This window comes from Triticum urartu, chromosome 1A (genome assembly GCF_056163025.1).
Source record: "Triticum urartu cultivar PI428250 chromosome 1A, HENAU_Tu73, whole genome shotgun sequence".
NCBI classification, from domain to species: Eukaryota; Viridiplantae; Streptophyta; class Magnoliopsida; order Poales; family Poaceae; genus Triticum; species Triticum urartu.
The window spans coordinates 315,215,680-315,229,298 of NC_141873.1; positions in this window are offsets into that span (position 1 = coordinate 315,215,680).

A 13,619-nucleotide genomic window follows, 5' to 3' on the forward strand; every position below is an offset into this window, starting at 1 on the left:
ATAAAAAAAGGCCCAAGAGAAGGGACAATGTTACTATCCTTTTACCACACTTGTGCTTCAAAGTAGCACCATGATCTTCATAGTAGCGAGTCTCTCATGCTATCACTTTCATATACTAGTGGGAATTTTACATTATAGAACTTGGCTTGTATATTCCAATGATGGGCTTCCTCAAAATTGCCTTAGGTCTTCATGAGCAAGCAAGTTGGATGCACACCCACTTAGTTTATTTTTGAGCTTTCATATACTTATAGCTCTAGTGCATCCGTTGCATGGCAATCCCTACTCACTCACATTGATATCTATTGATGGGCATCTCCATAGCCTGTTGATACGCCTAGTTGATGTGAGACCATCTTCTCCTTTTTGTCTTCTCCACAACCACCATTCTATTCCACGTATAGTGCTATATCCATGGCTCACGCTCATGTATTGCGTGAAGATTGAAAAAGTTCTGAAAAAGTTAGAGTATGAAACAATTGCTTGGCTTGTCATTGGGGTTGTGCATGATTTAAATACTTTGTGTGGTGAAGATGGAGCATAGCCAGACTATATGATTTTGTAGGGATAACTTTCTTTGGCCATGTTATTTTGAGAAGACATAATTGCTTTGTTAGTATGCTTGAAGTATTATTATTTTTTATGTCAATATAAAATTTTGTCTTGAATCTTTCTAATCTGAATATTCATACCACAATTAAGAAGATTTACATTGAAATTATGCCAAGTAGCACTCCGCATCAAAAATTCTCTTTTTATCATTTACCTACTCGAGGACGAGCAGGAATTAAGCTTGGGGATGCCTGATATGTCTCCAACGTATCTATAATTTTTTATTGCTCCATGCTATATTATCTACTGTTTTGGACTATATTGGGCTTTATTTTCCACTTTTATAATATTTTTGGGACTAACCTATTAACCGGAGGCCCAGCCCAGAATTGCTGTTTTTTGCCTATTTCAGTGTTTTAGATAAACGGAATGTCAAACGGAGTCCAAACGGAATGAAATCTTCGGGAACGTGATTTTCTCACTGAACGTGATCCAGGAGACTTGGACCATGCTCCAAGGAACAAAAGAGGCGGTCACGAGGGTGGGGGGGCGCCCCCCCTAGTACGCGCCCCTGCCTCGTGGGCCCCTCGTTGCTCCTCCGGCGTACTTCTTCCTCCTATATATACCCACGTACCCCCAAACTATCAGAACAGGAGCCAAAAACCTAATTCCACCGCCGCAACTTTCTGTATCCACGAGATCCCATCTCGGGGCCTGTTCCGGAGCTCCGCCGGAAGAGGGCCGTCATCACGGAGGGCTTCTACATCATCATAGCCTCTCCGATGAAGTGTGAGTAGTTTACCTCAGACCTTCGGGTCCATAGTTAGTAGCTAGATGACTTCTTCTCTCTATTTGAATTTTAATACAAAGTTCTCCCCCTCTATTGTGGAGATCTATTCGATGTAATCTTCTTTTTGCGGTGTGTTTGTTGAGACCGATGAACTGTGGGTTTATGATCAAGTCTATCTATGAATAATATTTGAATCTTCTCTGGATTCTTTTATGTATGATTGGTTATCTTTGCAAGTCTCTTCGAATTATCCGTTTGGTTTGGCCAACTAGATTGGTAGTTCTTGCCATGGGAGAAGTGCTTAGCTTTGGGTTCGATCTTGCGGTGTCCTTACCCAGTGACAGAAGGGGCAGCAAGGCACGTATTGTATCGTTGCCATCGAGGATAACAAGATGGGGTTTATTTCATATTGCATGAATTTGTCTCTCTACATCATGTCATCTTGCTTAAGGCGTTACTCTGTTTTTAACTTAATACTCTAGATGCATGCTGGATAGCGGTCGATGAGTGGAGTAATAGTAGTAGATGCAGAATCGTTTCGATCTACTTGTCACGGACGTGATGCCTATATACATGATCATGTCTAGATATTCTCATAACTATGCTCAATTCTATCAATTGCTCAACAGTAATTTGTTCACCCACCGTAGAATACTTATGCTCTTGAGAGAAGCCACTAGTGAAACCTATGGCCCCCGGGTCTATTCTCATCATATCAATCTCCATTACTTTAATCTTGCTTTGCTTTTTTACTTTGCCCTTACTTTTTACTTCGCATCTTTATACCCAAAATACAAAAAATATTATATCTATCAGATCTCACTCTCGTAAGTGACCGTGAAGGGCTTGACAACCCCTAATCGCGTTGGTTGCGAGTAGCTATCGCTTTGTGCAGGTACGAGGGACTTGAGCGTGGGCTCCTACTGGATTGATACCTTGGTTCTAAAAAACTGAGGGAAATACTTACGCTACTCTGCTGCATCATCCCTTCCTCTTCGGGGAAAACCAACGCAAGCTCAAGATGTAGCACGGATCTACGGGAATTCAAGAAACGGTGAAAGGCCAAAAACAGAAACGTGAAACAGAAGAGAAATAGAGAGGTAGATCCAATCTCGATGGGGCTCCCACCCCTCTCCCGCCATGGAGGCCATGGACCTAAGGGGAAACCCTCCTCCCATCTAGGGGGAGGACAAGGAAGAAGAAGAAGAAGAAGGGGGGAGGGGGCTCCCCCCTCTCCCGATGGCGCCAGAACGCCACCGGGGCCATCATCGTGAGGGTGATCTACACAAACAACGTCGCCGCCGTCATCACCAACTCTCTCCGCCTCAATGCAACGGTGTAACACCTCTTATCCCCACTATAATCTCTACTTAAACATGGTGCTCAATGCTAGATATTATTTCCCAATGATGTATGGTTGTGCTATGATGTTTGCGTAGATCTATTTTGTCCTATGGGTTGATTGATGATCGTGATTGGTTTGAGTTGTATGTTTTATTATTGGTCATGTTCTATGGTGCTCTCCATGTCGTACAAGCGTGAGGGGTCCCCTCTCTAGGGTGTTGCAATATGTTCATGATTCACTTATGGTGGGTGGCATGAGTGACACAAGCACAGACCCGAGTAAGTGGGTTGTTGCGTATGGGAGTAAAAAGGACTTGATACTTTAATGCTATGGTTGGGTTTTACCTTAATGATCTTTAGTAGTTGCGGATGCTTGCTAGAGTTCTAATCATAAGTGCATATGATCCAAGTAGAGAAAGTATGTTAGCTTATGCCTCTCCCTAATATAAAATTGCAATAAGGATTATAGGTCTAGTCATCGGTTGGCTAGGGACAAATAACTTTCTTGTGACAAAAAGCACTCTACTAAAACTAACTTAATTGTTTCTTTATCTAAACATCCCCTAGCTTTTATTTACGTGTTCTTTATTATCTTGCAATCCTATCCCTTTACACCTACAAAGTACTTCTAGTTTCATACTTGTTCTAGGTAAACCTAACGTTAAGTGTGCATAGAGCTGTATCGATGGTCGATAGAACTTGAGGGAATATTTGTTCTACCTTTAGCTCCTCGTTGGGTTCGACACTCTTACTTATCGAGAAATGCTACAATTGACCCCCTATACTTGTGGGTTATCAAGACCTTTTTCTAGCGCTGTTGCCGGGGAGCAATAGCGTTGGGTGAATATTCTCGTGTGTGCTTGTTTGCTTTATCACTAAGTGGTTTTTATTTTCTGTTCTAAGTTTTTTTATATCTTTAATTATGTATATGGAACATGGAATACCAAAAAAAGGTGTACTTGCTACTCATGGAGATGGGGAACCTCCTAAAAGCCTTGATGCTCATTATGTGGGAAATATAAAACACTACTTTGATAATCCTGAGAAAACCCCATTCAACTTGATGATGGGAGACACGTTGGATCAACGTGAATACTTTAGGGATTATCGCTTGACTCAAAAAGGGAAACTGTTATGGGATCAAATTGAGATGTTGCATTGGTATGCTTGGAATTTATGCTTGAGATATGATTATAGTTATTGCCCTAGGATGAAGGCTCCACACCTTCCCTTTTCATGTAAATTCAATTATAATGAAACCTTGGCTTCTTATGCTAATGGTATATATGATTACTATGATGTGGAATGAATAGAAGAATTCATTGCTTTTAAGGGTGCTTATGAAATTGAATCTTTGTTTGAAAAGTGTGAAAATTATGATGATGTTGTTTACAGACCTGGAAATTATGCGATACTTAAATATTGTTGTGAGAATTATGAATATAATGCCGATATTAATGAGTTTATTGAGAAAGTCTCCATTGTCCAAGAAGAGACTAATATTTTGCAAGAAACTATGGTAGAAGAAATTGATGACACTGTCAGCTCATTGTATGAAAAAGATGAGGAGGAGAGCGAAGAACAAAGGGAGGAAGAGCGGATTAGCTACTTGTGTTGTAGCGACCAGACCTCAAACAGTCTGATCTCTATGCATCAGTGTCATCCCTGGATCGATAATGCGCACACACACAGTACTCGAGGATTTATAATAGAGTAGCAATCACACACTTATTACATCGAATGTCTCAAAAGAGAACTTAAAACAATAAATATGGCTTAAGTCCATCTAATACGATAACAGCGGAAGGCTTGGAAGATAAAGTGATTCCATCAACTCCAACGGCATCATTGAGTGAGAGACAACGACCTATGGCTCCTTACTCATCATCTGAAAAGTCTGCAACATGAACGTTGCAGCCCGAAACGGGTCAGCACATGGAATATGCTGGCAAAGTAACACAAGAGAAATAATGAACAGAATAATTGCTATCACTACATGCATATTTGGCTGGTGGAGGTTGTATGGTAATATGTTTTTGCGAGAAGCCAATTTTTTCCTACAACAAAGGAATAAATTTATTTAACTATCATGGTAGTTGTTAAACATTGAGAAGGTTCCTCCAACTCAATCCCAATTAAACATCATCATTAAACCCAATCAAATTATATTAACAGTGATGAGATCAATCATGACAATCCAAGAACCAAATACTCAAGATGTCCATAACCGGGGACACGGCTAACCATGATTACTTTATACACTCTGCAGAGGTTTGCGCACTTTTACCCACAAGACTCGAATACATCCATGGTCGGAGATTCGAGACACAGTCTTTCTGAAGCATTCACTCTCTACTCTGGGTAGACCATACCACCTACAACCCACTACATCTGCTAGTCTACCTCTTCAAGAGCTTCACGCAACTTACTCAACTATGCTAGAGCCCATAATAGCTTGTGGCTGCACACGGAAGTTTCTAGCATGAATAATCTTATGATCCCTTTGAGCCTGGGTGGCGGGCCGTAGGATGATCACACAGGTCCTCCGGGATATCCTAGGACAACACTGGGTTCTCCAGGTGTGCACACGCAATCCACCCAGATGTGTATTCAAGTTGCCACCTTAAGTTGAACCATTAATTAACAAACTCACATTTGTCATGAATACTCTCAAACTCAATCCACGTCTACGAGCATAGCATAGCATAGCAATATAGGCAGCGTAGAAGTAACTCCCACGGTTTGAAAATAAACAGGTGAATACGTACTACCTCAACTACTTCCCAAAACCCACAATTTAATCAGATCCTGATCATGAAATTGTTTGAGGATTGATCTAATGCAATAAAACTAGGTAGTAAAGAGGTATGATCAAAGTGTTACTTGCCTTGCTGATGATCCATAAAACCTAGAGACTCGTAGTAGCACACTTCGCACTCCGGGTACTCTATCGCAACAAAAAAAGCATACAATAAGCACTCAACTAGAAGCACGGGTAAAACTCAAATAAGAGATATGACCAGAAAGTTCAACTTAAGAACTCTGGTTTGTAAAAAGAATCAAATCAAACGAAGCAACGAAACTTAAACTGCGAAAGAAACAAGATCCGTTTACTAATCTGAACTAAAATCAAATTTTATAGTAGCAAAAACTTGTTCAATTTGGTTAAACAAAAAAGGCTTCGAGAAGAAGATCTAGGCGCTTGAATCACCTGATTCCGATAAACGAGCGCAAAGTTATACTAGAACGAAGATTAGGGCAGAAATCGTGATAAAAAATAATCGTGGAAAACCCTGGAAAAAGAAAACTGACGAACAGGCTAATGAACGAACGTTCGTTGTCTGCGGTTAACGAGTGAAAACCGTTCATTAAAACGAACGTACGAACAGGTGTTTGTTAAATAAATAAACCAGGAAAATAAAACCGATCTAAAAAACTAGGGTTTCAAAAAAAATAAACCGATCGGCTTTCCGAAGAAAACCGGCGGCGGCGGCGAACTACCTCGGCGAGGTCCGGTGAGGTCGGCGGAGGCTCCGGCAGCTAATGGCGGCGGCTGCGAGGGGAACCGGCGGCGGGAGGGCGTGGAACGAGCGGCGGCGCGGGCGGTGCGGCGGCGCGGCGGCGCTGCGAGGCGGTGCGGCGGCGGGGCGATGCTCCGGCGGCGGTGGCGGTTTCGGACGGCAGCGGTTTCGGGCGACTAGGGTTTTTGGGTGGGGCGGCGCTGGCTCGGGCCTCCGCGGCTATAAAAGGGCCAGCCGGGCTAGTGTCCAGGTCGGACACGGTCTGGTTAGGTCGGTTGACTTTAAAAAAAAACTAATTCCGCTCGGAAAAACGAAGAAAAGGAATACTAAACCGACTCCAAAAATCCTGATATAAATTTTCCCCGTCCTCTAAAAATCTAGCGGACAAGGTGAACATTTATTTTGGCCTCTAATGCAATTTTGAAAAACGCATATTTTCCTAATTCAAATAAAATAGCGATAAAAACTCCAAATAAAATCTTATTTGATTTTAATACTAAATCTCCAATATTTCTTTATTTTGGGGAAGTCATTTTGTCCCCTCTCTTTTATTTTTCATAAAAGAAATATTCGAAGAGAAAATAATTAGAATCAAACGACCCTATTTTCCGAAATTTGAGAAAACTCAAATATGAAAATAACGAAATCCCCAACTCCCTCTGTGGGTCCTTGAGTTGCGTAGAATTTCTAGGATCAAACCAAAATGCAATAAAATATGATATGCAATGATGATCTAATGCATAACATTCCAAATTGGAAATTTGGGATGTTACAAACCTACCCCCCTTAAGATGAATCTCGCCCTCGAGATTCGGGTTGGCTAGAAAATAGGTGAGGATGATCCTTCTGTAGGTCTTCCTCTCGTACCCAGGTGGCTTCATCCTCAGTATGGTGGCTCCACTGAACTTTACAGAACTTGATAACCTTGTTGCGTGTGACTTGGCTGGCAAAATCAAGAATCTTGACTGGTTTCTCCTCGTAGGTCAAGTCGCTATCCAACTGAATCGCTTCCGTTGGCAGTGTATCTCTCAGAGGAATATCAGCCATCTCCACGTGGCAATTCTTCAACTCAGAAACGTGGAACACATCGTGAACTCCTGACAATCCTTCGGGCAATTCCAACTTGTACGCAACTTCTCCCATACGTTCCAAAACTTTGTATGGTCCCACAAAACATGACGCTAACTTTCCCTTAACCCCAAAACGCTTTACTCCTCTAAGTGGTGATACTCGAAGATACACTCTGTCTCCAACTTCGTAAACTGTCTCCTTGTGTTTAGAATCCGCATAGCTCTTCTGCCAGGACTGGACTACCTTGAGTCTATTGCGTATCAGTTCAACCTTCTCTTCAGACTCTTTAATCAAATCTGGTCCAAATAACTGACGGTCTCCAACTTCATCCCACAACAAGGGTGTCCTGCACCTCCTTCCGTACAATGCTTCGAAAGGGGCCATCTTCAAACTGGCTTGATAGTTGTTGTTGTAAGAGAACTCTGCGTAAGGCAAATTGTCGTCCCAACTAGATCCATAGTCTAGTGCACAAGCTCTCAACATGTCCTCCAAAATCTGATTGACTCTCTCAGTCTGTCCATCTGTCTACAGGTGAAAGGCTGTACTGAACTGTAGCTTGGTTCCCAAAGTCTCATGCAACTGATTCCAAAACTTTGAGGTAAACTGGGTTCCTCTATTTGATACAATGGTCCTCGGAACTCCATGCAGACATACGATCCTGGTCATATATATATTTGCCAACTTAGCACTGGTGTAAGTGGTCTTCACTGGGATGAAATGAGCTACTTTCGTCAAACGATCGACTACAACCCATATCGAGTCATAGCCTGAACGAGTCCTGGGCAATCCCGTGATAAAGTCCATGCCTAGTTTATCCCACTTCCATTCGAGTATCGGCAATGGCTGTAACAATCCCGCTGGCTTCTGATGTTATGCCTTCACTCTCTGACATACATCACAAACTGCTACATACTCCGCAATATCCTTCTTCATTCCGGTCCACCAGAAACTATCCTTCAAATCCAGATACATCTTGGTATTTCCTGGGTGAATCAAATACGGCGAATCGTGGGCCTCTTGCAGAATCAACTTCCTGATCTCCGGATCATTTGGCACATATACGCAGTCTTCAAACCATAGGGTATCGTGCTCATCCTCACGAAATCCTTTAGCTTTTCCTTTGCTCATCCTCTCTTTTATCTCAACAATCTCCTTGTCCGTCTTCTGAGCTTCTCTGATCTTATCCATCAAAGTAGAGTGAATCTCCAATGCTGCTACATAACCCCTCGGAACTATTTCTAAACATAGCTCACGAAGATACTCTGCTAACTCCTTGGGTAACTCTCCGGTCATGAGTGTATTAACATGACTCTTGTGGCTCAACGCATCGGCTACTATGTTAGCCTTTCCGGGATGATAATGCAACTTCATATCATAATCCTCGATGAGCTCCAACCATCTCCTTTGCCTGAGATTCAACTCCTTCTGCGTGAAAATGCACTTCAAACTCTTGTGATCCGTGTACACCTCACAATTGTTTCCGATGAGAAAATGTCTCCATGTCTTCAATGCATGCACCACGGTTGCTAACTCCAAATCATGGGTAGCATAATTTAACTCATGGGGTTTAAGCTGTGATGATGAGGCATAAGATACAACTCTTCCTTCCTGCATAAGCACTGCTCCAAGGCCTCGAGAAGAAGCGTTGCAATACACCTGGTAATCCTTGCATTGATCTGGAAGAATCAACACTTGAGTTGTAACCAAGCGTTTCTTCAGCTCCTGAAAACTGGCCTCACATTCCTCAGTCCATTTGAACTTGGTGTCCTTGTTCAATAACTCTGTCATGGGCTTTGCAATCTTCGAGAAATTCTCAATGAACCTTCGGTAGTATCTTGCGAGTCCAAGAAAACTTCGGATCTCTCCAACTGACATGGGTGCTTCCCAATTTGTCACAGTGACAACCTTGGTAGGATCTACGGCTATTCCTTCTCCGGATATAACATGTCCGAGGAATCCAACTTCCTTCGACCAAAACTCACACTTGCTGAACTTGGCATATAGCTGATGTTCTCTGAGTTTCCCAAGTACCAAACACAAATGTTCCTTATGCTGCTCTTCATTCTTCGAGTAGAACAAAATATCATCAATGAACACCACGACGAACTTATCCAAAAACTCCATAAACACATTGTTCATCATATTCATAAAATTGGGAGGTGCGTTAGTCAGACCAAATGACATAAAAGTATACTCATATAGCCCGTACCTTGTGGTAAAAGTTGTCTTAAGTATATCCTACTCTCGAATCTTCAGCTGGTGGTACCCTGATCGCAGATCGATCTTGGAAAACACCTTAGCTCCTTGCAACTAGTCAAAAAAATCATTAATCATCGGCAGTGGGTACTTGTTCTTGATCGTCACCTCATTCAATCCTCGATAATCAACAACCATCCTCAATGATCTATCCTTCTTCTCCACTAGAAGTACTGGTGATCCCCAAGGTGACGAGCTTGGGCGAATATAACCTTTATCCATTAACTCCTTAATGTGCTTCTTAATTTCCTCTAAATCCTTAGCGGGCATCTGGTATGGTCTCTTGGATATTGGCCCTATGCCTGGCAAAAGCTCGATCAAAAACTCAATGTCTCTATCTGGTGGCATGCCTGGCAACTCTTCTGGAAATACATCAGGAAAATCCTTCACCACTAGTACTTCCTCCTGTACAACTCCTGATAAGGAATTCACTTGAGTCCTATTCGGCACATGCCGGGATACATACTTGATCCTTCTTCCTTCTGGGGTGGTAAGCAAAATCGACTTACTGGCACAGTCAATGTTCCCTCCATACTTCGATAACCAATCCATGCCTAATATCACATCCATTCCTTGTGACTCCAACACTATTAGGTCCGAGGGAAACAGGTAGTTACCAATCCTTAATGGTAACTGATCACACCAAAGGCTAGCCATATACTCTGCTCCTGGCGAGGTTACTAGCATGGGTTCCCTAAGGGTTTCGGTTGGCAGTTTAAACTTATCCACAAATCCCCTTGATATATATGAATGTGATGCACCAGTATCAAAAAGAACGATTGCAGTAAATGACTTAATCATAAACTTACCTATTACTGCATCGGGTTGTGCTTCAATCTCCTCCACGCTAACGTGGTTCACTTGTCCCCTGTTGAAAGGGTTGGGCTTCTTCCCAGAGAATCCATTGCCATTTCCATTGTTTGCTTCAGAACATTCTGTGGCATAATGTCCATTCTTCCCGCACTTGAAACAAGTAATGTGACTTAGATCCTTCTTGGCGGGCGTTGCAGGATTGGTACGGTTTTGGCCGTTGCTTCCTCCATTACCATTTCCATTCTTGGGGCCACTATGGTTGTGCGAAATCCCTCCATTGTGGTTGTGACCTCCATGGTTATGTTGAAGGGGTCCTCCCGAGTTTGGGGTAAAACGGGGTCTCTTCTGAGCTCCAGAATTATACTTCTCGTGTCCATACTTCCTCTTGCGGTTGTCAAACCGCTGCCGCTTCCCTTCAATCATGAGAGCTCTATCTACCAACTGTTGGTAATTATTAAAAGTTGCTACCATCAACTGCATGCCCAGCTCATCATTCAATCCTTCCAGAAACTTCTCCTGTTTAGCTGCATCCGTAGCAACGTCATCTGGGGCATAACGTGCTAGCTTTCTAAAGTCATCCACATACTGGCCAATGGTGCGTCCTCCTTGGCGTAAGTTGCGGAAGTCGCGCTTCTTCATGGCCATAGCTCCTGTTGATACATGGGCAGTGCGAAAGGCCTGCTGAAACTGGTCCCATGTAAAAGTGTCAATGGGATAGGTGACAGTGTAATTCTCCCACCATGCTGCTACGGGTCCATCAAGCTGATGTGAGGCAAAACACACTCTTTCCGCATCTGTGCATCCTGCAGTGGTCAACTCCCTTCAAATGTTGCGGAGCCAATCATATGCAACCATCGACTCGGTGCTACTGGAGGACACCAGCGGATTCAGCCTTAGAAAACCGGCTAAATGATAAACAGGCGGTGGTGGTGGTGGGTTGTTGTTATTGTTGTTGTTCCCCTGATTATTATTCTGGACTAGTATCTGCATTAATGCATTCTGCTGCTGGATCAACTGGGTGAGCTCCGGTGGGAAAGCAAATCCATTGTCGCGTCTCGGAGGCATCTGATGGGTTTAGAAAAGATGAGAAAATAGAGTAGAATGGGGTCTAGGGGGAAAACACTACCCATATGCACATGAGACAAACACAATCATATCACTTCAATCAATTCAGACAAGGGCATACAATCGGTCTAACTATCGTTACAAAAGTTCTCGGACTACACTATTTACATGGGGGAATTCTACTACTGATATGGTGGTCGACTAGAAATATTGATCAGTGGAAGACTCCATAATATCCGCTCCAGCTTCATCAACCAAATCATCATCGCTATCATCAGGGTCCGAGTCGGTGTCCTCAATGATGATGTAGTTCTCCGGGCAAGTGGAATCATCATCTTTTCCTCCTGGCGTGGGGGTCTCCCATGAATACTCCTAGCTTCCTTGTCAGATCATCATTCTTCCCCACTAGCATGATAATTTCCTCCTCGTAATCATCTCGTGTAGCCTTGAGTTCCTCTTCAAGCTCGGTGATCCTGGTCATTGCCTTCTTTAGATCTATCATGCCTCTGCACATATGGTTCTCCTGGCGACGAATGTGCTGGTTTAACTCCTAGATGAAAGCTGCAATAGATCTATCCTTCCTGGTGCTGATCATCTACCATTGATCATCTTGGCGCCCACAAATCTGGTAGATAGTATCCTTGAGATCCTTGTGGTAAACTTCTCCAATGCGTCCCATGGTGATGTGGGCTGCCATGCTCTTGCCTAGACTCCAGGTGGGTGCATCAAAGGAAAACTCTATGGGCTCAGTGACTGGCATGAACGTCCTTCCTGGAACTTAAACTTGGATCATCCAGCGCTCCTCTTCTGGTAAAGTGCCGTTATAGGTCCCGATGAAGCTTGGTATTCCGATGTTCAGGTACTTAGTGACTTCCTTTGTAACATCCCAAATTTCCAATTTGGAATGTTATGCATTAGATCATCATTGCATATCATATTTTATTGCATTCTGGTTTGATCCTAGAAATTCTACGCAACTCAAGGACCCACAAAGAGAGTTGCGGATTTCATTATTTTCATATTTGAGTTTTCTAAAATTTTGAAAAGAGGATCGTTTGATTTTAATTATTTTCTCTTCTAATATTTCTTTTATGAAAAATAAAAGAGAGGGGATAAAATGACTTCCGCAAAATAAAGAAATATTGGAGATTTAATGTTAAAATCAAATAAGATTTTATTAAGAGTTTTTATCACTATTTTATTTGAATTAGGAAAATTATGTGTTTTTCAAAATTGCATTAGAGGCCCAAATAAATGTTCACCTTGTCCGTTAGATTGTTAGAAGACGGGGACAATTTATTTCAGGATATTTGGAGTCCGTTTAGTACTTCTTTTCTTTGTTTTTCCGAGCGGAACTATTTTAAAAAAAGTCAACCGACCTAACCGGGCCGTGTCCGACCTGGACACTAGCCCGGCCAGCCCTTATAAGCTGCAGAGGCCCAAGCCACAGCCACCCCACCGGTAAACCCTACCGCCGCCCGAACCCGCCGCCGCCGGAGCTTCGCCGCGCCGCCGCCCGCGCTGCCGCCGCCCGTTCCGCGCCCCGCCGCCGCCGGAGCCTCGCCGCCGATCTCGCCGGACCTCGCCGAGGTAGTTGCCGCCGCCGCCGGTTTTCTTTGGAAATCCGATCGGTTTATTTTTTTCGAAACCCTAGTTTTTTATTTAGATCGGTTTATTTTCCCAGTTTATTTATTTAGCGAACGCCCGTTCGTACGTTCATTTTAACGAACACCTTTTAACCGCAGACAACTAACGTTCGTTTGTTAGCCTGTTCGTCAGTTTCCTTTTTCCAGGGTTTTTCCACGATTATTTTTCGATCACGATTTCCGCCCTAATCTTCGTTCTAGTATAACTTTTCGCTCGTTTGTCAGAATCTGGCGATTCAAGCGCCTAGATCTTCGTCTCGAAGCCCTCTTTCTGTTTAACCAACTTGAACAAGTTTTTGCTACTATAAAATTTGACTTAAGTTCAGATTAGTAAACAGATCTTGTTTCTTTCGCAGTTTGAGTTTTGTTGCTTCGTTTGAGTTGATTCTTTTTTGCAAACCGGAGTTCTTAAGTTAGACTTTCTGGTTAGTTCTTTTATTTGATTTTTGCCCATACTTCTAGTTGAGTTATTATTGTATGCTTGTTTGTTTGCGATAGAGTACCCAGAGTGCGAAGTGTGCTACTACGAGTCTCTAGGTTTCACGGATCATCAGCAAGGCA